The following is a 24,375-nucleotide window of genomic DNA, read 5'->3' as shown; positions in this document are numbered from 1 at the left end:
TTGGCGTGAAGACAGCATCTTCCTCCGTACTCCATGACACGTGGTTTTCAACCTCCGGTTTTATTTTTATGCTTCCAACTTTCACTGTTGTTTCCAGTCCTCGCCCCACTTACCCAGTGAGTGCCCCCAAGGTGCTCACCAAAAGGTTTCACGTATGTTCTTGGATTTTTATTAACTCAAAAAGCCTGACCATGGTTTTGTGTGTGTTTTGTTCTCATTCGACAACATGCCTGAAAAATCTGTCTGTGTGGCCTGCTGCTCTGTACACTCCTAGCTCAGAGGTTTTAACAAGTTCCTGGAATCCCCCCTCTGCATCTTCAATGCACTTACCTGCGTCCCCGCGTCCCCGCGTCCCCGGGACAGCAGCGGGTGGGGAACTGGCCCTGGGGCTTGCGCTGAGCTCCTCTGGGGTATGCAGTAAGGAGGCAGGTGTGGGGTCCTGTGTGAGCCCCGCGTCCCATGCTCAGCAGTGCGGGCACATGCACACAGCCACACAGAGCCGCACGGAACGCTTCCCCATGGGCTCCCGACACCATGGCCCCTCTTCCTCACAGCCGCCGACGTCACATCACCCAACTGCCTCCTGCCATTCCCATTTTTCGGCAGGTGGAATTCAGAGGTCCCCAAGGGCCTCAGCACAGTGCAGGGACAGTGACGCCCCTCTCCTTGGATTCAGGGATACCTGTGTCCTCGCAGGCAGCACTCCTGTTGACCAGGTGACTAGGACACTTTAAGATTTCCCTTGAGGACCTGAATCAAGTGAGCCCGGGGCCCTTCCCAGAGCAGGGAACTGGGGTTGGAGAGGGGTGTGAGGAGGGACTGTCCCTTCAGGGTGCCCAGGAGGGGCCTCTTGGAGAGTCAGCCTGGGGTCGTGATCTCCATGCCCCAGCCCTTGTCACATGGAGCTCAAGTGGACCCTTCAGTGGAAAGGACTGGATTCTTCCCCAGGCTCCCCACAGGCGGGAGGCAGCTGGCGCCTGTCCAGCGAGACCCCACCATCTCCCGCAGAGAACCCAAGCCAGGCCAGACTGCTGACCTACAGAACCACAAGGAGTAAGGATAAAACACCAGAAAATGGAGTCACTAAGTCTGCCCTCACTGTGTGACACGGAAGAGAAAAGGGACCGGCTGTCTGTGCCAAAAGTCTCCACAGAAGGCCGGGTGAGGCCTCCTCCCCACCCTCTCTCCTGAGCGCTTCTCTTTCAAAATAAACCTAGCAATTTGTGGACATTATGGCTCATATATATATTTTAGAATAAGTTTGTCAAGTCCCTCAAGAACTCCAGCTGGTACTTTGAATGAAATTTATAGATTAATGTGGGAAGATTTGACATTTTTACAATTTTAAGCGTCCGTAAAATGGTCGTCGCCCATTTGTTCGTGTTTTCCTTTATGCCCTTTTACATGTCTTCAATTTTATCTGTCTCCCTTTTTCATGTCTTCTTTTGTGTCCTTTACATTTTCTTAAAGTTTCATTTTTTTTTTTTTTTCATTTTTCACTCTCTACAGGTTTTCTGCATTTGTTTCTGGCGTGATTTCCAGACCCTTCACGGTCTGGACTCCTCAGGCGACACGGGTCTTTCCCATTATATTGCTAATTGGTTAATGCGGGTGTGGAGGAAGCCACTGATCTTAGTAAGTGGATCTTGTATTCAGCGATCTTGATCTTGCTGAACTCTATTATTAGTTCCCATCAATTCTATGTCCGTTCTGCTGGGTTTCTGGGTAGATGAAATACAGTCCGCACAGGGTGACAACTGTGTCCCTCCTCCCCTCGGCCCTCCCTGTCACCGCCAGAGCTTCTTCTGCTGGGTGGAACAGCCGGGTGTTTCCAGAACCCAGGGGAAGAGACCCGAAGTCCATCTGCAGAGTAGAGGATCCTATGGACTTCATCACCTGCACGGCGGAGGGTGTTCGTTTTTTATTGAGAGTTTCCTGAGGATTTTTTAAGTTGAACTTCATCAAATACTTGTTGGTTTACTCCTTCTGTCTAACAGTACGGTAGAGTATATTGATGTAATTTCTGGTAAGTTTTTCTTGTACTCCTGTAATCCAACTAAATCCTTTTTTAAAATACACCACAGGGCTAACTAGAACCCTATTTGGAAGTTTACATTTATTTTTATAAATTAGATAGACCATTTTTTTCCCTCATATTGGTCAGATTCGCATTTGGAATCAAGGTTATTTTGGCTTCATCAAATGAATTGGGCAGATTTCCGTTATTTTCACAATCTGGAACAACTTCTCGAAGAGTATGTGTCTAATCTGATCCTTAAATATGTGGTAGAATCCTCCTCTGAAGTCATCTATGCCACAGGGTTTTTGAGAAGAGTCTCTGATTGCGTTTCAGTCCACTCACTCACTCACGGGTCACCGGCCGCCCTCCCTCCCTCCCTCCCCTCCTCCCCTCCTCGCTGCCTTCCTCCCCATGCTGGTCAGAGTTCGTCCCTGTGACCACAATACCTGACAAGAACAACTTAGGGGAGAAAAGTTTATTGGGGGCTCATGGTTTCAGGGTTCTCAGTCCACAGACGGCCAACTCCCTTGCCCTGGGTCCAAGGTGAGGCGGACATCATGGCGGAAGAGCCCAGCAGAGGGAGGCTGCGCAGCCCAAGGTGGGGTCAGGAAGCAGAGAGAGCGAGCCCGGAGGAGGAAAGAGCAGTGGGAAGAACTTCTCCAGGCCCACGCCCGTGGCCCACCTCCTCCAGCACATCCTGCTGCCCACAGATATCACCCAGTCAGTCCATCACGCTGGGCCAGACTGGTGAGGTGCCATCATTTCACCTCTCACTGCCCAGTTATGGGGCACACCTCACATCCAGACCACCACACGCCCCTTCTTCATAGTGGTACAGAGGGGGATCGCTGGCGTCACGTAAGCTCTGCCGCCGAGCTGCACCCAACTTGTTTCAGTCTCTGAAGAGCTTGACTTCCTCATGTTACTACAGTCTTCTCTTCTTTATTTGTTGACTGTTTGATCTATCAATCTCTCAGTTTCCAAGAGATATCTTTAATTACAACTGTGATGGTTGATTTACCTGGTTTTCCTTTGTTGTGGCTTCGTATATTTCAGTGTTACCTCTTTAGGGAAGCACGTGTTCATGTGCTTTTCATCAAGGAGAAACTTACATAGAACAAAATGAGCATATTATGATTTACAGTGTGATAAGTTTTAATAAATCTATACTCATGTTCCCAGGTCCATCAAGAGAGAAAACATTTTTATCATCCAAAATAGCTGCCATAGGCCCCATTCCACGTCTTGCCAACACTTGATTTTGTCAGTGTTTGATTTTAACCATTCCATAGATAGGAATGGATTCTCACTGTGGTGTTAAATAGCATTTCTCCCATAACTAATGATGCTAAGGGCCTTTCTATGTGCTTATTTGTCTGTGTTCTATGAAGTTGTTTTGCAAATGCTTTGCTCATTTTTCATATAGGGATATATTTTTAGTTTTGATTTATAGGAGTTCTGTATGTATGATGGATATAAGTCATTTTTCAAATATGTGTCCTGCAAATATAACTTTTAAATAAAAGTCTTTAATGAGCAGAAATCATTAGTTTTTATGTAACTTTGTTATTAATTTTTTATGGTTACCATTTTGGATTCTCTCTAAGAATTTTTGGTTAGACCAAGGCCTCAGAGATATTCCCAGTGATTTAATGCTTTTTTAGTTTTTTTTTTTTGTAGATGGACATAATACCTTCAATTGTTTATTTTTAGGTGGTGCTGAGGATTGAACCCAGTACCTCACACGTGCTAGGCACGCGCTCTACCACTGAGCTATGACCCCAGCACAGTGATCTGATTTTTATAGGTCTATAAGCTACATTGAAAGAGTGGTTGTATGATAGGCATTGGATCAAGAACCTTCTTTTCCCAGGAGAATTCAGGCACTCCAGTGTCACTGCGGGAGTTTCCCTTCCACGTTGAATTCCCTGGAGTCTTCCCACGTGCTGACTGGCCACAGGGTGCCTGATACATTGATCTTATTGTCTGGCCTCATGCCATAGCACACACAAATGACTACTGTTGTTCACAGTCGTTATTGAAACTGAGCAGCACACATTCATCACCCTGTTCATCTCCGACATGTTTGGGCTGCCTATTCCAGGTCCTTGTATTTCCATATAATTTTTGAACAACTTTATGGAGATATAATCATTGGCCTACAGTGTACAAAATGACCTAAGTGTATAATCTACTGAGATCACTCTTACACACAGAGTTGTGCAAACACCTTTATTACCAGGAAGAGAAGAGCCACATCGTCCTGTGTCTCTCTGCAACCCCTGCACTCCTCTCCTCTCCCTCTCTTGAGGCAGCCCCTGGTGTGACTGCTGCCCTACCCTTGAGCCGGACTTTCTGGAGTTGGTGTAAACAGGATCTTATTGTGTGCTCTTTTCTCCCTGTCTGTCATCTGCTCAGTTGTTGTGAGCTCTGCATATGTCCTTGAGGGTTTGGGGACTGGGTTCCTTCTGTTCCTGGGTTATATCCCATTGCATGAAGATATTAAAACTAATTTATTCATTTGCCTGCTGAGGAGGTTGGGAGTGCTTCCATCTGGGGATATTACAAAGAAAACTGCTAGAACATTCTTGTTCCAATATTTGTGTTGACATGCTTTCTGTCCTAGTCTGAATGTTTGAGTCCCTCCAAAATTTATAAGCTGCAGTCCTAACCACCCAGGTGAGGGTACCAGGAAGTAGGGCCTCAGCAAGTGATTAGGTCCATGGGGGTGAGGCCCTTGTGAATGGGATTAGTTTCCTTATGAAACAAAAATATCCCAAGAGGTCACTCTCCCGGCTACCACAGGAGGACAGAGAAGGGGCCGTCTTCAAGGAACAGGCCCTCACTGACACCAGACCTGCTGGTGTGTCCTTGGTGGACTTCCCAGGCTCCAGAACAGTGAGAAATGGATGCTTACTGCTTCTGAGTCCCGGGTTGTGGTGTTTGTTATACCAGCCAAACCAACTGACACACTTCCTCTTCTCTTGGTAAACACCTCAGACGAATGACTGGAATGTCTGGTGGGTGTGTGTCGAACTTTAACGTTTTTCAAGGGGGTAACAGCAGTTTCCGTCAGTGGTGTGGAGAGTCTCACTTTGAGTTCTTGCCAACGCTCAGTGCCATCGGCCTCTTTAACTGTAGCCACCCTAATAGGTGCGCAGCGGAGTCTGGCTGTGGTTTTAACTTGCAGTTCACTAATGACTAACGACATTGGGCATATTTCCATGTGCTCATTTGCCATTTATATATGTCTCCTTGGATTGATGAATATCCAAATGTTTCATCCATTTTAAAAAGTAAATTGTGTGTTCTTAGAATCGAGTCCTGAGGGTTCCTTATACCTTCTGTTAAAAGTTTTTTATAACTTGGAAATGTTTTCTTCCAGTGCACGGTTTGTCTTTTCACCTCCCCAGCAGCACCTTTTGAAGAGTACAGGTTTGCCTTTAATGAAGTACAGTGTGTGGATTTGTTTATTGAAAACACTTTTAGTGTTTTCACCTGTTACACCTGAGATCCTCGTTTAGCTCAAAGTCACAGACTTTTCTCCTGTATTTTCCTTTAGAAGTTTGACAGTCTTGAGTTTTACACTTAGATTAGGGTCTCTGGTTGTGTTGCTTTTTGTGGGTGATGCACATTGTGCGTCAAAGCGAGGTCCACACATGTCCCTGTCCATCAGGGCCCCCCACTTGTTGAGGAGACCACCCCTGCCCCACTTTTGAACCTTTGTCAAAAATCAGTTTTGTATGTATTTGTAGGTCAAGTCTGACTCCCTGTTCTGTCCCAGTCACCTAAGTGTCTTGCCCTCCACATCTCCTGTAGATTTTTAGTAAATCTTCAAATCAGGTAGAGTCAGCTGTTCAACTTTATTCTTATTTTTAAAAATTGTTTTATTGATTTTTCACTCCTCTAAATTTCCAAATAAATTTTAGAGTCAAAGTTTCAATATCCACTAAGAAAACCTGCAGAGATTTTGATTGGGATTGCATCGGGGTGAATTAGAGGTTTAACAACTTTGAGTTTCTAATTCCTGCCTGAGGGGGACCCCTCTCCTTCAGGAACTACAACTATTTATACATTAGGCTCCTTAAAATTGTCCTGTGGCACATGGTCTTTTTTTTTTCCCCCAGTACTGGAGGTTGAGCCCAGGGGTACTGTCCCTCTGAGCTACATCCCCAGCCCCTCCCCAACACATTTTTTTTTGAGATGGCACTTCACTAAATTGCCCAGTCTGGCCTTGAACTTCCAATCCTTCCTCCTGAGCCTCCGCAGCAGCTGGGATCACGGATGTGCACATGGAGTTGCTGCTAATCCCATCCGGTGTGTTTTTCATCACCAACTCTAGTTTTCACATCTAGGTGTTCGATCTGGGTATTTTTTTGTTATATTCTCCATGACTTGACTTAACCTTTCAACTTCAGGAACACGGGATGGCAGTGGCTTCGACGCTGGTCCGTGCCAGCCCTGCCTGGTTTCGGCCGACGGCCCTCCTCATGGAGAACCCCTTCCCAGCTCCCTCGCTGCCTGAGCAGCGTTCCCTGGATCGAGACACTGTGAATTACACTTCGCTGGGTGCTGGGCGTCTATAAATATTCTCAAGATGCTCTGAGATACAGCTGAATAGCTTGGAAAGAAACAGTTTGATCATTTGGGTTTTGTCTTTAAGACTTGTTAGATGAGACCAGGGGAGCCTTGGATCCAAGGCCGGGACTGGTGCCTGGGTGGGGGACAGGGGGCTGGGGAAGCACAGTTTAAGGAGACACCTTGAAGTCTGGGCTGGAGAGGCCCCGCTCGCCCTGCCCGGCCCTGCCCTGAGGGGGCTGGTTGTTCACCCTGCAGAGGCCAACTCTTTCCAAGGACTTTATCCAGAGATCCTGCCTGGGCTTTTCCCAACCAGATACGGGAGCCAGCAATATTCCCAGCCCTTGGTGGCACCAGACTGCTCTTCTCCCTCCAGGCCGTCAATCCCCAGCCCTGGGTGGTCCCTCAGGAACTGCTACTTGGCCCTGGACAAACACCCCAGGGAGCCCCGGCCGCTGCCTGGGTCATTCCTCTGAAGGGCTTTCTCCACTCTGGAACTCTGCCTGGAGGAGTCCTGGCTGCCTGGGCTCCCTGGACCCTCCACTCAAGGGATCTGCCCACTGCCCGGGGCTCCCCCGTCCTGTACCACCGCCCGCAGGTTCTGTCCAGGCAACAATTTGGGTGTACGAAGGTATTTCTCACCCCCCAAGAATACTGTCCTATGAGGAAGGTCTTGGAACCCACGACTTTGTGGTCTTTTCTTTTTATAAAACTTATCATTGCAGGTGAAAGAATCAGGTGGATCTCTGTGACTTCCTCTTGGCTCAAAATAGAAGGGAGGAATGATATCAGAGCTGTACGAACTTTTTCAGAAAATAGGGATGGAGACATTCCTCCAATCCGTCTGAGGCCACAAAGCTGACACCCAAATGTGAAAAGGGCACTTGAAGCAAAAAGAAACTGTAGACATGTCGCTCAGACACACAGGTGGAAACTTCTCATTTCTCAACTAAATGGGAGCCTAGGTTCACAGGACGTTTACAACTAGTTGACCACTCTTTGTCGGAAAGGCTGCCGGAACGCTGGTCGAGACGGTCTGGACTTTGCAGCTCAGTGTGGGGAGAATTGTCATCTTAATAACATTGAGTCCCCCATCCACAAGCTCCTCATTTAAATAGGTTTTCCTTCACTGGAGACCACAGTATTTTTTTCATTTTATTTACTTTATCTCTAAAAGTTAAGGCCTACGTTCTTTTAAATGAATTATGCTTACATTTCATTTCCCAATAATTTCTTACTGCAAAATACAAATGAAATTGACTTTTGTCTACTGACCATGGATTCAGAAACCTTGCAAATTATTACTCATAAGCCTTTTTTTTTTTTTTTGTAGATTCTTTAAATGTCTTTATATGCAAATTCATGTCATCTGAGAACAAAGGGAGTTTGCTTGCTCTTTTCCGGGCTTTATGCTGATTTGCTCCCTTTGTTGGTCAGGGAATTGCCCTGGCTTTGGGCTTCAGCACCATGTGGAACAGAGGAGAGGAGAGCGGCCATCCTGGTTTTACTGCTTGGGAAGCAGGTCTGGCTTGCACCGGCCTCCGACTGTGGGTGCGGGCACCCACATTGGCCCTTCATTACCTGGACAGAGTTTCCTTATATTCCAGTTCACCAAGGTGTTTCTCTTTCATTTTAAAATCACAGGTAAGAATTGGACATTGTAAACACTTTTTCTGCACCTGTCAAGATGATCATAATTTTTCTCCTTAATTCACTAATATGATGACTAAAACCGAATGATTTGTTAAATGTCACATCCCTGAGATGCACGTAGCTTGGCCATTGTGTGCATCTCACGTACTTCTGGAAGTAATTTGCTGGCCTTGTGTTGGAAAGCTTCTCATCCATGTTTCTGAGCAATGTCTGTCTGTCATTTTCTCTTTCTTATAAAGCTCCTTTCAGGTTTGGCATCCGTTGAACGCCAGCCTCATAAAATAAGTTGGGAAGTTTTCATTCCTACTTTCTGAAAAAGTTTGTATAGCATTGGTATTATTTCTCCCTTAAATGTTAGAAATAAAAAGTGAAGCCATCTGGGCCTGTAGTTTGCTTTGTGGGCTTTAAGTTATAACTCGAGTGCCATAATAGATAAATATAGGGATTTTCATATTTCCTCTTCCTTCTTGTCTTAGTTTTAGTAAGTTGGGCTTTTGAAGGGAATTTTCCATCTTGTGGAGTTGTTGAATTTATTTGCATACATTTGCTCATAAAATTCCCTTAATAGCCAGGCACGGTGGCACACGCCTGTAACCCCAGCAACTTGGGAGGCTGAGGTAGGAGGATAGCAGAGTTGAGGCCAGCCTGGGCAGCTTAGTGAGGCTCTGTCTCAAACCAAAAAGGGAGGGGGGTGCTAGAGACATGGCTCAGTGGCAGAGCGACCCAGGGATGCATCCCCAGAACTCAAATCAAGCCCCCTTCGTAATCTTGCGAGGTCTATAGAGCAGCAACAATTTCACCTCTTTCCTTCCTGACGTTGGTGATTTGTATTTCTGATTGCAGAATCGGTCCTGCTAGATTTTTAAAACCCGCTTTATTGGTGTTTTTGAGGGAGCACCTTTAGGTTTGCAGGGTCTCTACAGCCCCCGCTCTGACTCCTCGCCTGCCCCTGGTTTGCTCCATTTTCCTCACTTTGGGTTTGGTGTGTTCTTTTTTTTTTTTCCTGCTTCTTCAAGCGAAAAATAAGGTCACTGGTACCAAATTTTTATTCTTTTCTAGTATAAACCTTCAAAGCTATAATTTTCCTTCAAAATTGATTTAGCTGAATTCTGTACATCTTTTAAACTCATTAAATAATAGTCTTAGATTTACGGGAAGTTGCAAATACAAAAGACCTCACATCCAAACCCCTCAGATATACAAAAACCTCACGTACTCCAGCTTCTTCCATTGTCAATGTCGTGCATGTAGAACATGAGTAGGCGCCTCATGTATACAGCGGACTTGTCACAACAAACGAACCAGTGTGGGTGCCCCGGGATGGCTGAAGTTGTGCTTCATCTGGATTTGCTTAGTTTTTAACTAACACCATTTTCTCAAATCAGGTTCCTGCCCAGGACCTGTCATTCTCTTCACCACTGGGTCATTTAGAACATGTTGCTTAATTTCCTAAAATGTGAGGATTTCTGATCATCATTTTGGGGCTGTTAACTTAATTCCATTGTCCTCAGCAAAGGCACTCTCCATGATGTCCACCTTTTGAAATATGCCAGTATTTGCTTTATGGCGCAGCCTGTGCTCTACTTGATGGAGCCCGGGGACACGGGGGAGGCAGGTGCATGTGCATTTGCTGGGTGCCGTGGTCTGGAGAGGCCGGGGGCCTCAGGAGGCTGAGAGTGCTCTTAACGCTCTGTGTCCTCTACCTCTCAGCCCCCGCCACCACTTTGTGAGGGAGGAATATTGCAGTGTTCTTCTATAATTTGGAGCTCTCTGTGGCTCCCTTTAGTCTGTCAATTTCTGCTTCCCGTGTTTCAAAGCTGTTATATGGTGCCGAGGCACTTAGAGCTGTGATGTCTTTTTAATAAATCAGTACCTGCAGCACGGCGCGTCCTTTTTTGCTCTGGTGGAATACAGTGCATCCCTGTGACTGTGGGGACAGAAACAGACCGTCCGGCTCGTTTTTCAGCTTCCCCTTTTGCTCTTTCCCTCTTTCCTGCCACAATCAGAGACACTTTAGAACTGACTGCAGTTGAGATCATACTCTGGCAATTGATCTCAGGTATCTGCGAGTGCTTTCCTTATTCTTCAGTGGTTACCATGGGATTGCCACGCGCTCCTTTAAATTCTCACATTTGCCTTAATAGCAACCCGCTTCACATGTCCTAGGAGGAGAGAATGTTCTGGTTTAACCCTCTGCCATCCTTCCACAATTCTTGTACGTCTTTATCTTCCACATGGAATAAACTCCACATCACGTCGCGGTGCGGAGGCTCCCTGGATTTACACACTCTCAGGAAAGCCGTCTCTGTCTACTGCACACTGCCATTTTGTGTGGTTTTTACTGCTGTCGGTCCACGTGTCTGTCTGGGCTAACCCCCATCACCCCCCAGAGCTGCCCTGAGCCTTTCTTGCAGCTCAGACCCACTACAGACCTCATCTTTCACTGCTTCCCTATATGTGTCTACTTTTTGGTGCAGTATAATGGTACATAATGGTGGGATGTTGTCACATGTCTGTCCGTGCACACGGCATGGCCACACAACTGGCCAACGTCCCTCCAGCACTCCCGCCCACCCTGCCTCCCTCCCTTCGGCCCTTTCCTCTGCGGCTCTCCTTTGATTTTCGTGAGGTCCACCCCCACCTTTCTTTTCCTTTTTTCTCCCTATCTTCCACGTATGAGAGAAGACCCCTGACCCCTGACCTGCTGAGTTGGACATATTTCTCTTAACTTGATCATCTCGAGTTTCATCCAGTGTCCTGCAAATGACAATTTCATTTTTCTTCATGGCTGAGTGAAACTCCATTGTGTGTATGCAGCACATTTTCTTAATCCACTCACCTGCTGATGGGCACGCAGGCTGGCCCCCCGCTGGGCTCCTGTGAATGTGAGCTGTAAACATGGGTCTGCGTGTGTCACTGCTCCTGCTGACTTTGCGTCTCTAGGATCAACACCGAGGGGTGGCATGGCTGGGCCCTGGGTGGTTCCCTGCCTCGTCTCCTGAGGAACCTCCATGGTGGCTGCACTGATTTACAGTCCCACCAACAGTGCAAAAGTGGTCTTTTCCTTTACACCCTCTCAGCATTTATTATTGTGAGTGTTCTTGATGGCTGCCATTCCGACTAGTGTGAGATTTTAATTTGCATTAGTGTAGTTTTAATTTGCATTTCCCTAATTGCTAGTGATTTTTCATTTTGTTGGCTGTTGGTGTTTCTTCTTTTGAGAAGGGTCTGTTGAGTTCATTTGCCCATTTGTTAATTGGGTCATTGATTTTGGTGCTTAGTTTTTTGAGCTCACTATGTACTCTAGATTTTAATCCTCTATCAGAAGAGTAGATAGCAAAGATTTTCTCCCATTCTGTAGGTTCTCTTCACATTACCTTTGCCAGGCAGGATCTTTGTAATCTGATGCCATCCCATTTATTAACTCTTGGCTTTCGGGGTCCTACTGAGAAAGCCATTGTCTGTGCCCATATGCTGGAGTGTTGACCCTGCTTCCTCTAGGAGTTGCATGGTCTAATTCCTAGGTCTCTGATCCACTTTGGGTTGACTTTTGTGCTGAGTAATAGATAAGGTCTAGTCTCATTCTTCTACGTATGGGTAAGGAATTTTCCTAGCACCATTTGCTTAAAAGGCTGTCTTTTCTGCAATGTATGTTTTGGGCACCTTTGTCAAGGAGCAGATGACTCTCTGTGAGCTTCTCTGTCTTCTGTTCTGTACCTTTGGTCTGTGTGTCTGTTTTTAAGCCGTACTCTGCAGTCTGTGACCTCAGCTCTGCAGTATAAAGTGAAGGCAGGTATTCTGACTCTTCCAGCATTGCTTTTTTTGGCTTAGAATTACTTCGGCTACTCTGGGTCTTTTATTATTCAAATGAATTTTAGGAGTGTTTTTTTTTTCTAGTTTTGTGAAAAATGTCATTCGTATTTTGATGGAGATTGCTCTGAATATGTATATTGCTTTTTTGGTAGTATGGCCATTTCAACAATTAATTCTGCCTATCCATGAACATGGGGGTCTTTCCTTTTTCTGGGGTCTTCTTTAATTTCTTTCTTCAATGTTATATAATTTTCATTGTAGAGGTTTTTTGACCTGATTGTTTAAATTTCTTCCTAGATATTTTAAAAGCTATTATAAATGAAATTAGTTTCCTGATTTCTTTCTCAGAAGATTTATTATTGTTATACAGGAAAGCTATTGATCTTTGCACGTTGATCTTGTAACCTGCTACTTTTCCAAATTTGTTTATTAGCTCTAGCCGTCTTTTGGTGGAGTGTTTTTAATCTTCTGGTTATAGGATCATATCATCTGCAAACAGTGATAATTTGACTTCTTCCTTTTCTATTTTTATCCATTTTATTTCCCTCTCTTGCCCAATTGCTCTGGTTAGAATTTCTAATACTATATTAAATAGGAGTGGTCAGAGTGGACATTCTTGTCTTGTCCCAGATTTTAAAGAAAATGTTTTTAATTGTGATTTACCATGAGGTTGGCATTGGGTTTTTTTTACATCGCCTTCACAGTGGTAAGGTAAGTTCCTTATATCCCAGGTTTCTTTAGGGTTTTTAATCACAAATTGATGCTGAATTTTTCCAAGGCGTTCTCTGGGTCATTGAGATGACTAAGTGATTTTCATCATTAATTCTGTTTATGTGATGCATTACATTTATTGATTTGAATATGTTAAGCCATCTTTGTGTCCCTGAGGTAAAGTCAACTTGGTCATAATGTACAATTTCCTTAATATGTTGTTTAATACAATTTGCTAATATTTAATTAGGAATTTTTATAGCCATGTTCAGTAGGGAGATTGGTCTGCAGCTTTCTTTCCTAGATATGTCCTTATCTGGTCTTGCTGACTGTGATACTGATTTCATAGAATGAATTTGGAAGTGCTCCATCCCTTTCAACTTCACAAAATAATCTGAAGAGCGTTGGCATTAATTATTCTTTAAAGGTCTGGTGGAATTCAGCTGAGAGTCCATCTGCTCCTGGGCTCTTCTTTGTTGGAAGGCTTTTTATTACTGCTTCTATCTCATCTCAGTGATTGGTCTGTTTATGTTTTCTATGTCCTCTCGATTCAATTTTGGCTGGTTATATGTGTTAGTTTCTTCTAGGTTTTCCAATTTACTGGAGTATAACTTTTCAAAATATTCCCAAATGATCCTTTGGATTTCTGTGATGTCCACAATGATTTCTCCTTTTTCATCTCTAATTTTATTATTCTGGGTCTTTTTTTTTTTTTCTTTTAGTTACTTTGGCTAAGAGCTTATCAATTTTGTTTATCTTTTCAAAAATCCAAATCTTCATTTTATTGATCCTTTTTTATTTATTTTTATTCTCAGTTTCACTGATTTTAGTTCTGATCTTATATACTTTTCTGGTTTTGTAATTGGTTTGTTCTTGATTTTCAAAGGCCTTGACATGTGTCCTTGGGTTGTTTATTTGGGACCTTTCTTTCTTATGTAGGCATTAGTAGCTATGAACTCTCCCCTTAGAGCTGCCTTCATAGTGTCCCAGGGGTTCTACTCTATTCCCATTTGATGCTAAGAATTTTAAAATTTCTTCCCTGATGTCTTCTATCACCCATTCATCATTCAAAGTGTACTCATCAGTCACACAGTGTCTCTGGTTTGTTTTTTCTTTTTGGTATTGATTTCTAATTTCATTCCATGATGATCTGATAAGATACAAGGAATTATATCAATCATTTTGTATTTGATAATAGTTGTTTTATAGCCTAAAATATGTTCTATTTTGGAGAACGTTTCACAAGGCACTGACTGGGAAGAAAGTTTATTACGCTGTTACTGAAAGAAATATTCTATAGAAGTCCATTAAGTCGATTCAATGCATAAGATGTTTTAGGTCCACAGAGTTTTTAATGAGTTTATATTTGGATAACTTATTTATTAGTGAGAAAGGTGTGTTGAAATCACCCAACATTATCACACTGGGGCCTATCTGAGGCTTTTATTTGAGTACTACCTCTTTTATGAATAGGTGCACCAATGTTTGGAGCACAAATATTTACTGTCATTGAATCTTCTTGTTGGATTGTTCCCTTTGCAAGTATGAAGTGACCTTCTTTGTCTCTTCTGATTTATTTTGGCTTGAATTCCACTTTTGTATATGAGAGTTGCTACTCCTGCACGTTTGGGAGCTCCATTCACATGGTGTGTTAATGTCCATCCTTTCACTTTCAGTCTGTGGCTGTTTTGCCCGTAAAGTGAGTCTCTTGCAAACAACATGTAGTTATGTGTGGTTTTTAAATCCATTCTGCCAGCCTGTGTCTTTTAATTGGAAAACTGAGACCATTTACAGCTAATATTATTAAAGAAAGATGTCTATTAATTCCTACAATTTTAATTTATTACTAATACTTAATTCAGTTCTGTTTCTCATTGGTTTAGCTACTCTCCTAATGAGTTTCATTCATTTATGAACTCTGTGGTTTGTTTTTGATTTCTTCTAGGTGGATTATTTCTTTAAATTCTGTAGTGCCAGCTTAGTAGTTATGAATTATTTTAGTTTCTGCTTATCTCATCAGATTTTTATTTCCCTTCCAATTTTACAGGTTAGTTTTGCTGTATATAGCAATGTTGGTTGACACTTATTTTCTTTCAGGACTTGGGACACATTATTCCAAGCCCTGCTGGATTTTTAGAGTTTGTACTAAGAAAAAAGAAGTAATTCTTATTTGCTTGCCTCTGTATATGACCTGACATTTTTTCCCTTGAGTTTTTAAAAATTCTGTGTTCTGCATGTTAGGCATTTTAATCATAATATGCTATGCAGACTTTTTGTCTTGTCAATCTGGGGTTCTGAATTCATCCTATTCATGGATGTTTATCTTGTTCTCAACTTTTTGAACCTTTTCTGTTATTATTTCCTTGAAGAAGATGTGTACTCCATTAGCCTGCATCTCACAACCCTCTTCAATTTAAACAATTCTTAAATTTTACTTCTTAATGTTGTCTTAGAGTTCCTGGACATGCTGGTCATGGTTATTTATTTTCTTCAATACTGTGAACATTCAAGGCTGGCCACTTTGTCTTCTGGCTCTGAGATTCACAGGAATTGAACCCAGGGATGCCTAACCACTGAGCCACATCCCTAGCCATTTTTACTTTGAGACAGGGTCTCACTAAATTGCTTAGGGCCTTGCTAAGTTGCTAAGGTTGGCTTTGAATTTGTGATCCTCCTGCCTCAGGCTGCCAAGTTACTGGGATTACCACCACACCCAGGCTTTTGTCTTCTTTTTAAAAAAGAAATTTGGAAAACTTCCGGTAACTATTTCCTAATTGGTTTTGGGTTTTGTTTTTTGCCTTCTGTGTCTTATTTCCTTCTTTAATTCTAGACTGCTTCATGGGGTACCACAGGTCATTGAGCATCTGTTCATTGTTTATGCCTCCTTTTATTTTTTCTTTTAGTTTGGAAATTTTTTTGACATTTATGCATTTTCATTCATTATTTTCTCTCTGTGATAAACTCAATATAAAGTAAATCCTATCCTATGGGTGTTTGATTTCATCTAGTTATTTACCTTTAGCACTTTTTTATGATTTCCATAGCCTCCTAAAGTTCCCCATCTCTGCACCTACTATAGTCATCTTTTCCTCTAGATTATTTAATACATTATAATAGATATTTTAAAGTAACAGCTGCCCAACAGCTAATTCAAACATCGGATTGGTAGGCAATCTATTCTATTAAGATCAAATTATTTCTTTGTCTTGATCATAGTTCAAAATTTTACATTTCTTGTGTGTATGCTTATTTTATGCTGGCCATCATGGATGATACGTTACACGACTTATGTTTCTGTATCTGTGAAGAATGTTGAGTTAAATAACTGGCAGATCACCTGAATCCTGTGGGTGCTTGGTTTTTTAAGTTTTGTCAGAGCAGGTCAGTCCTCCAACGTAGACTGTGGTCCTACGATATGATACTTTTGGGTTTTTAATGGAAATTCCAAAATATCTATGGAGGACCTCTTCCTTGTGGGTTCTGATTTCTGAATTCTGTGCCCCCGCCCTGGGAAGCTGCTGGATTCTCTCGTTAGCAGTTCTAACCTTTGGATGTTGCTTTCCATTGGATTCTTCAGCATCTTAACTCCACACCTGCACAGTTGGGAACCAGCCAAGGATTTGAGGGCAATTTAAAGCCAGAGCCCCAGAATTGGCACCTAAGAAATGGCAACCCAGAAATGTCAATGTGTTCAAACAGACAGACAAATAAAAAAAACCCTAGTGAAAGTCTGCTTTTTCTAGCCAAAGGATGAAGAAAGGGGCAATCCAGCACACAGAAATCCTGTAGGTAGGCAAGAACCTCTCCACCACAGCCAAACCTGCAGGAAAAGCCGGCAGCCCCAACTGCATCTTTGCCACCAAAGTCCTCCAGGGCCTGGTGTCGAGGAAGGCTGGGCGAGGAGGCGGGACCTTATCCACCAGGCCCTGCCGAGGAGGCACCCCACCCCAGGTGCCTCTAGAGACCTGGATGTCCGACCTCGCCCACCATCCCTGATGTGCCCCTCCTCACACTCTCCAGTGGGATGGGGCTAACACGGTCGTCGTCCTGGGTCGTGGCTCTGACCTGGGCAGCACTAATGAAGCACCCTGTCCCTTGCAGTCAAGGAGGTGTATGAGGAGGCCCAACAGAGAGGCTGAACCCCTGCCCTGCCCAACTGCAGTGAGGAGTCCCTCTTGTCCCTTTGCCCAGGAGGCTGAGGGGGAAACTGGGCGTTGGCTCCTACCTGGCAGTATGGAGGCACGGAATTCAGAAATCAGAACCCACAAGGAAGAGGTCCTCCATAAATATTTTGGAATTTCCATTAAAAACCCAAAAGTATCACCTGGAGCAGCTGATAGAACAAATTCAAGTGACTCATAATAATAATAATAATAATAATAATAATAATAACAACAACAACAACAACAACATAATGTCCAAAACATTGGCTTTTTGATGAAATTTTTAAAAAATCACTTATCATACTAAGAAACAAGAAAATAACAACTTGAATGGAAAAATACAGCCAACAAATGCTACCATAAAATCTCATAAACTTTAGAATTTTACAATTATCTGATGAGGATTTTAAAAGCATCAAAAATAAAAATGTTTCAACAATTATGCTTCAAACAAACAACAAAGAAAGCGTTGTGATCTGAATAGGTCCTCTGAACGCACGTGTTAGAAACTTAATCACCAAGGCACGACTGCTGGGAGGAGGGACATTTTGGTTTAGATCATGAGAACTCCACCCTCACGAATAGATCAATTTTGCTACAAAAAGGGCTTACAGAAAGCAGTGTCCACCTCCAGAATCCCAGATCCACAGAACACATCCTTCAGCCAGTGCAGAAGGCATCAGCTCCAAGGTGAAGAACCACTCAGAGGATTGGTCACCAGCTGTGTCTAGAGAATGGCCAAAGGAAGTTCTGTAAACACAAAGGAAGTGATTAAAATAATAAAGAGATTGAAATAAAGGACTATCCCCAAAGAGGAAAAATAACAAAAAGAAAGAAAAAACATAGGTAAACACAATGAACCTGCCTTCTCCTCTTGAGTTATCTGAATTGTATTCACCGTGGTAGCAAAATTTATCATTTTACCTTATGTGGCGCTCAATATGCAGAATAAATAGTTGAGATCATTATAGATAAGAAAGGGCAAAGGGAGGAAGAGAGATCTAATTTTACAAACTTCACTTGAATAGTAAGATGATGACTGTGATGAATTATGTGTGTGTGTGTACTGTAACACCAAAACCACTCTAAAGCTATGTGTAGAGATATGCTTAAAACACGATTCATAAAACAAAGGAGTATGATGTATTTGAAAATAATAACACAAATGAAAGGCAAAGAAAGGGAGCTACTTTGCAATAAGTTTGCTGTATTTTGCTAGAATCATATTATTATTATCCTGAAGAGCACTGAGATAAGGTAAAGACTTTGTTGTGGATAGAGCAGCCACTAAGAAGAATATAGTAAAAAAAAAAATCAAAGAGGAATAAAAATGGTACTATTGAAAAACGTCTTATAAAATAGGGCCTGGAAAAGAAGAACAGAATAACCGCCAGCCTTTAATCATGTAAAATGCAAACCGTAAAACAGCAGATGTAGACCAGCTCATACTGATAATTGTATGAAATGTGAATGGGCCAACTGCGGCAATCGAAAGGTGGAGATTGTTAAACTGAATAAGAAAAGAAAAATCTAAGTAGATGCTGACTATAAAACACCCACTTTAAATATCAAGACCCAAATAAATTGAATGTAAGTGGATACAAAAAGAAATACCTTGTGAACAGCAACTTTGAGAGAGCTGGAGTGGCCATAAGAATCTCAGTCTATCAAAACAGACTCTCAGACAAGTAGATTCTAAGGCTCTAGAGCAAGAGGAATTTCACAATGATAGGAGAGTCAATACACTGGGAAGAAAGAATAGCTGTCAATTTACGTGCACCGAAAACAGAGCCTGAAGCTAATGAAGCAAAGATTGGCAGAATCAAGAGTAACAGATATCTCAACAATTACATAAGAACTTAACATAACTGATATAAATAAGCACTCAGTAAATCACAAAACAAAATAAACAGAAAATTTGGGATGCTACATAAGACTTGAAAAACAGCTTCAGACAACTCGACCTGCCTAAGACTACAGAACGCTACAGCAACGGCAGGATAGACCTGGTCTCAAGCACCACTGCTACGTTCTTCAGGAACATCTGCTAAATTCATCAAACATTTATCAGGTGCTAGGCATTGGGGAAATGCTCTATAAGTTTAAAACAATTAAAGTAATATAAAGTATAACCTGTGACTGCAATAGAGTTAGATCAGAAATCAACAACAGGAAGAAATCAGGAAAAAATACTCAAATACTGGGGAATTAAACCTCATAATTGTAGATAACCCACAGTCCAGTGAAGAAATTCAAAAAGGAATTTCAAAGTGTATCAAATAAACTGAAAACATGGCTTTAAAATGTATTCAGCTAAAGCAATGTTTAAAGGAAACATTTAGCTAAACCAATGTTTAAAAGAATTTTTTTTCCTTTAAAATCTTATATTAAAAGTAAGGAAAGATTTAAAAAAAAAAAAAAAAAAAAACAGGAACAAAAGAAGGGATATAGGGCGGGGATGTAGCTCAGCGGCAAAGCGTCTGCCTTGCTTTCGCAAAGCCCTGGTTCAACCCCCAGTTCCAAAAAAGAAAAAAAAAAAAACCCCACCAAAAAAAAAAATAAGATAAAAAAAAGAAGGGATATCATTGCAGATCTCTAAAACATAAAAATATTACTAGAGAATATTAGGAACAATCTTGTGCCAAAAGGAAACAATTTAGATGAAATGGACAAATTCATAGAAAAACTATAAAATACCAAAACTAAGGGAGAAAATGGAAAAAAGAATATCTCAATAGCTGTATACTGAGAAACTGAATTAGCAAGGTAAAAATCTTCCCCCAGATAAAGCCCAGAGCAGGTGGCCTCACTGGTAAATCTATCAAACATTTAAAGAGAACTTGATCTTCAATCCTTCCCTAAATCCTTCAGAAAGCAGAGGGTATAAGCTGGTTTCCAATTGCATTGTGAAGACAGTGTTCCCCTGATGTCAAAGACTGACAGACAGACAAAAGCACAGGTACAGACGCCTATCTCCCCAGAGTTACTCCTTCACAAAATATCAGCAAACTGTTTATAGAAACAAATGAGAATTATCTATGTACCAAAAAGTAGAGTTTATTCCAGGAATGAGAGTTGGTTGACATCTAAAATTCAAATTCAATTGGAAGAAAATGACCTCCTGAACAGAGGTCATAAAATCACTTGATGAAATCTAATACCCTTTCATGATGATCGCTTTGATGATCTAGGAATACAATAAAATTTTTTCTAACTAATAAAGTATATCAATATAGAATGTGTAGCTCATGGTGAAAAGCTGAAGGTTCCCCTCTCAGGTTGGGAAGACATCTGCTGTTACGTCTTTCTTCAATATGATGCTGGAGGATTTAGAGAATTAAAGAAATATAATTTGGGATAAAAAGAAATAAACTGTCTTTATCCTCAGCTAGCTCAATCTCTTGTGTGGAAAAATACTACTATTAGTAATTCTATAATTCCAGAAGAATTTTTACTAGAAGTAATAATTTTATTAAGGTCCTATGATATTAGCTCAGTCTACCAAAAAGCAATCGTCTCTCTATGTACCACCAATGAACAATATGAAGATAAACTTCAGAAAACATTTCGTTCACAAAAGTATTAAGAAATAATTAGAAATAAAATAAACAAGGAAAATTTCACAACACTCGTATGAGAGAAATTAAAGCAGACCTAAATTAATGGACAGATATACCATGTTCATAGATTATAAGACTAAACATTTATAGGATGGAAATCTTCTCCAAATAGATGTATACATTTAATGGCATATTTCATCAAGCCCTTTGTGAAAAAAAAAAATCTCAGCCTGATCCTAAAATTCAGTTGAAATACAAAGGCTCTGGAATAACCAAAATAATTTTTAAAAGAACAAAGTTGGAAAAATTAAAAATACAAGATTTTAAATTTTAATGTGAAGCCACAGTGATCAAGATTGGCTTTGCTTGTACATGCAGGCATATAGATCAAAGAAACAAAACTAATAATAACTCTGATGAACATACATGCAAAAATTCTTAATAAAATATTGGCAAACTGCTTACAAAAACAGATCAAAAACCACCATGATCATGTGGGACTCATCCCAGGGATGCGAGTCTGGTTCAACATACAGAAATCAATTAGTGCAATCCACCACTTAATAGAGTTAAAGACAAGATCACTTGTCCTCTCAGTAGATAGAGAGAAGGCCATTCATCTTTAGAACACTAGAAACTGGTGACAGAAGGGACTTCCCTCAACACTGTGAAGGCCAACGTGACAAACCCGAGGCCAGCATTATTCTGAGTGGAGAAAATCTCAAAGCGTTTCCTCTAAACGCAGGAATAAGACAAGGATGTCACTGTCACCTCTCCTACTCAACACAGTCCTTGAACGTCTAGCTGGGGCAATCAGGGAAGAGAAGGAAATTAAAGAAATACAACTAGGAAAAGAAGAGCTCAGATCACCCCTGTTTGTCAACAACTCAATCCTATATTCACAAGACACAAAACCCCACCAGAAAGCTTCTAGAGCTCAGAAATGCAGTCAGCAACGTAGCAGGATCCAAAATCAGCATCCACAGATTGATCATATTTCTATACTCCAATGCTGAATCTGCTGAAGTAGAAATTAGGAAAGCTGTCCCTTTTACAACAGCCTCCAAAAAAGCAATGATGCTTGGGCATCAACCTAACAAAAGAGGTGACGGACCTTGACGATGAAAACTAGAGAACACGAAAGAAAGAAATGGAAGAAGACCTCAGAAGGTGGAAGGAAAAGACAGGCAGAATCAATACAGTGAAAACGGCATCCTGCCAACAGCACGGTTCAGATTCAGGGCAACTCCCTTCAAAATTCCAGTGACGTTCTTCACAGCAGTCATGAGATTCACCTGGAAAAATCGGAAGCTCAGAAGAGCCAAAGCAGTCCTTAGTGAGGAAGGCAAAGCAGGAGGCATCATGATACTGAACCTCAGATCATACTACAGAGCTATGTAGCCAAACCAGTATGGGACCAGCGCCCCAGCAGGCAGGAAGACTCACGGAACAGAAAGGTGACCCAGAGGTGACCCACAGGGACGCAGTCATCTCCTACTAGACAAAGGTGCCAAACACATGCATTGGAGGGGAAAAATTGCCTCTTCAACAAATGGTGCTAGGAAAACTGGAAATCCAAATGTAGTAGAACAAAACTGAACTCCTATTTCTCACCCTGCACAAAATTCAACTCAAAAAGTAGATCAAAGACCTAGGAATTAGACCAGAAATCCTGCACATACCGGAAGAAATTATAGGCTCAACACTCCAACGTGTTGGCTCAGGAAAATTTCACAACTTCCTCAACAAGACTCCTAAAGTGCAAGAAGTAAAATAAAGAATCGATAAATGAGATACATCAAATTAAAAGTCTTCTTCACACAAAAGGAGACCATTAAGAGCTTGAAGAGAGAGCCTACATAGTGGGAGAAGATATTTGCCACCCACACCTCAGATGGAGCATATAAAGAAGTCAAAAAACTTAACACTCAAACCCCAAATAACCGAAACAATAAATGGGCAAAGGAACTGAACAGGCACTTCACAGAAGAAGATATATGGATTGTCAACAAACATGAAAAAAATGTTCAACATGAGATTCCATCTCACTCCAGTCCGAATGGCAATCATTAACGATACAGATAACAATAAATGTTGGCGAGGATGTGGGGAAAATGTTCACTCATACATCGCTGGTGGGGCTGCAAATTGGTACAACCACTCTGGAAAGCAATATGGAGATTCCTCAGAAAGGTAGAAATGGAACCACAATTTGACCCAGTTATCCCACTCCTTGGTATATATCCAAAGGACTCAAAATCAGCATACTACAGTGAAGAGGCCACATCAATTCACAATTGCTCAATTCACAATAGCTAAGCTATGGAGCCAACCTATGTGCTCATCAACAGATGAATGGATAAAGAAAATGTGGTGCATATACACAATGGAATATTACTGAGCCATAAAGAAGAATAAAATTATGGCATCTGCTGCTAAATGGATGGAATTGGAAACTGTCATGCTAAGTGAAATAAGGTAGTCCCCCAAAGTCAAAGGTCAAATGTTTTCTCTGATATGCAGAAGCTAATCCAAAATCAGAGAGGGAGGATTAATCTTTAACAAAGATTGTAAGTAAGATCAGAGGAGTAGACAAGGGACTGAAAGGCAGGGGAGGGACTGTCTAGGGAAAGTCAGTGGGACCAATGTGACCTGACTGTCCTATGTGCATATGTGAGTGTGCACAGTGAGCTCCCCACCATGAACATCTGCAGGACACTAATTGAAAAACAACAAAGTAAACAGCAGAAAGGTGGGTGGAGTGAAGGAACAGGGCTGGGAGGGAGAGGGAGAGCACAGAATCCCGGCCCGTTAGATTCCCTGATCTTGTGACTATGTCACAGTATAACTAAAAAGAACCAGTAAAAAATAAGTTCAAAAAGGAAAAGTTTTCTCAAATAGGATGGAAATAGTGGAAAGGAGAAGACACGATAAACTAAGGTTCATGGTCAGGAAAATGAGGAGAGGAGCCGGAGACACCCCCCCCGCCCCCCGCACAGAAGGCGTCTGAGAGCAGACTCTGTGGGCCTGGGAGCTCACAGCCGTCCATGACCAGTCGTGGGGCAGACCGTCTCACTGGGCAGAGCAGAGACGGACAGGAGGCTGGACAGGACCCTTCACGGAGCACCCGGGCAGCTGTAAACACACTCCTAACTGAGAAGGCCACATGGCACCACAGGGACTTCCAGTGAGGACCGGCGGGCCCCAGGGCTGGGTCACCCCAGGGGCCGGAGGAGGGGCTCAGTCCTGCAGCCCCTAAATCCCACCCCCGGTTTTCACCCAGGGAAGGAAGACTGTGGCCCTTCCAGCGGTCTCCTCACCGCCAGCAAAACCCCAAAGCAGCCGGACGTCTGTGCACAGGCGGTGGAATCAAGGGTGGTCGACCCACACCATCCACAGGCGTCACTGTGACAAGAGGGACGTGTTCTGACACGGGGACAGCATGATGTGCAGACCCCAGATGAGAGAGAGGCCCAGACAAAAGCCATGCACTTGGTAATTCCAATCACAGAAGTTCTAGAAAAGTCCATGCTCTGGAAAACAAAAGCGGATCAGCAGGGGCCAGGCGATGAGGGGCCAGGTGACCAGGGGCCAGGTGAGGAGGAGGGTCGACCTCACAGAGGCGGGGAATGCCGGGAATGCGGATAGAAAGAGGTGCTCTATCTCGTGGTGATGGGGCTTATGCAAACACACTTCTCAAACATCATCACGTTAGTCACTTTATTGCATGAGAAATTACACTGGACGAAAGACCAAAACAGCATCCCCCCTCTGGCAGGCAGGGACTTGGCTTTGCCGGTGGCCGAGCTCCCGTGTGCGGTGGACTGGAGAGCAGGCTGGCCCTGGGCAGGTGGCCTTGCAGAAAGCTTCCTGGCCC

The sequence above is a fragment of the Marmota flaviventris genome, chromosome 2 (genome assembly GCF_047511675.1).
Source record: "Marmota flaviventris isolate mMarFla1 chromosome 2, mMarFla1.hap1, whole genome shotgun sequence".
NCBI lineage: Eukaryota > Metazoa > Chordata > Mammalia > Rodentia > Sciuridae > Marmota > Marmota flaviventris.
This window is presented reverse-complemented; position numbering follows the sequence as displayed.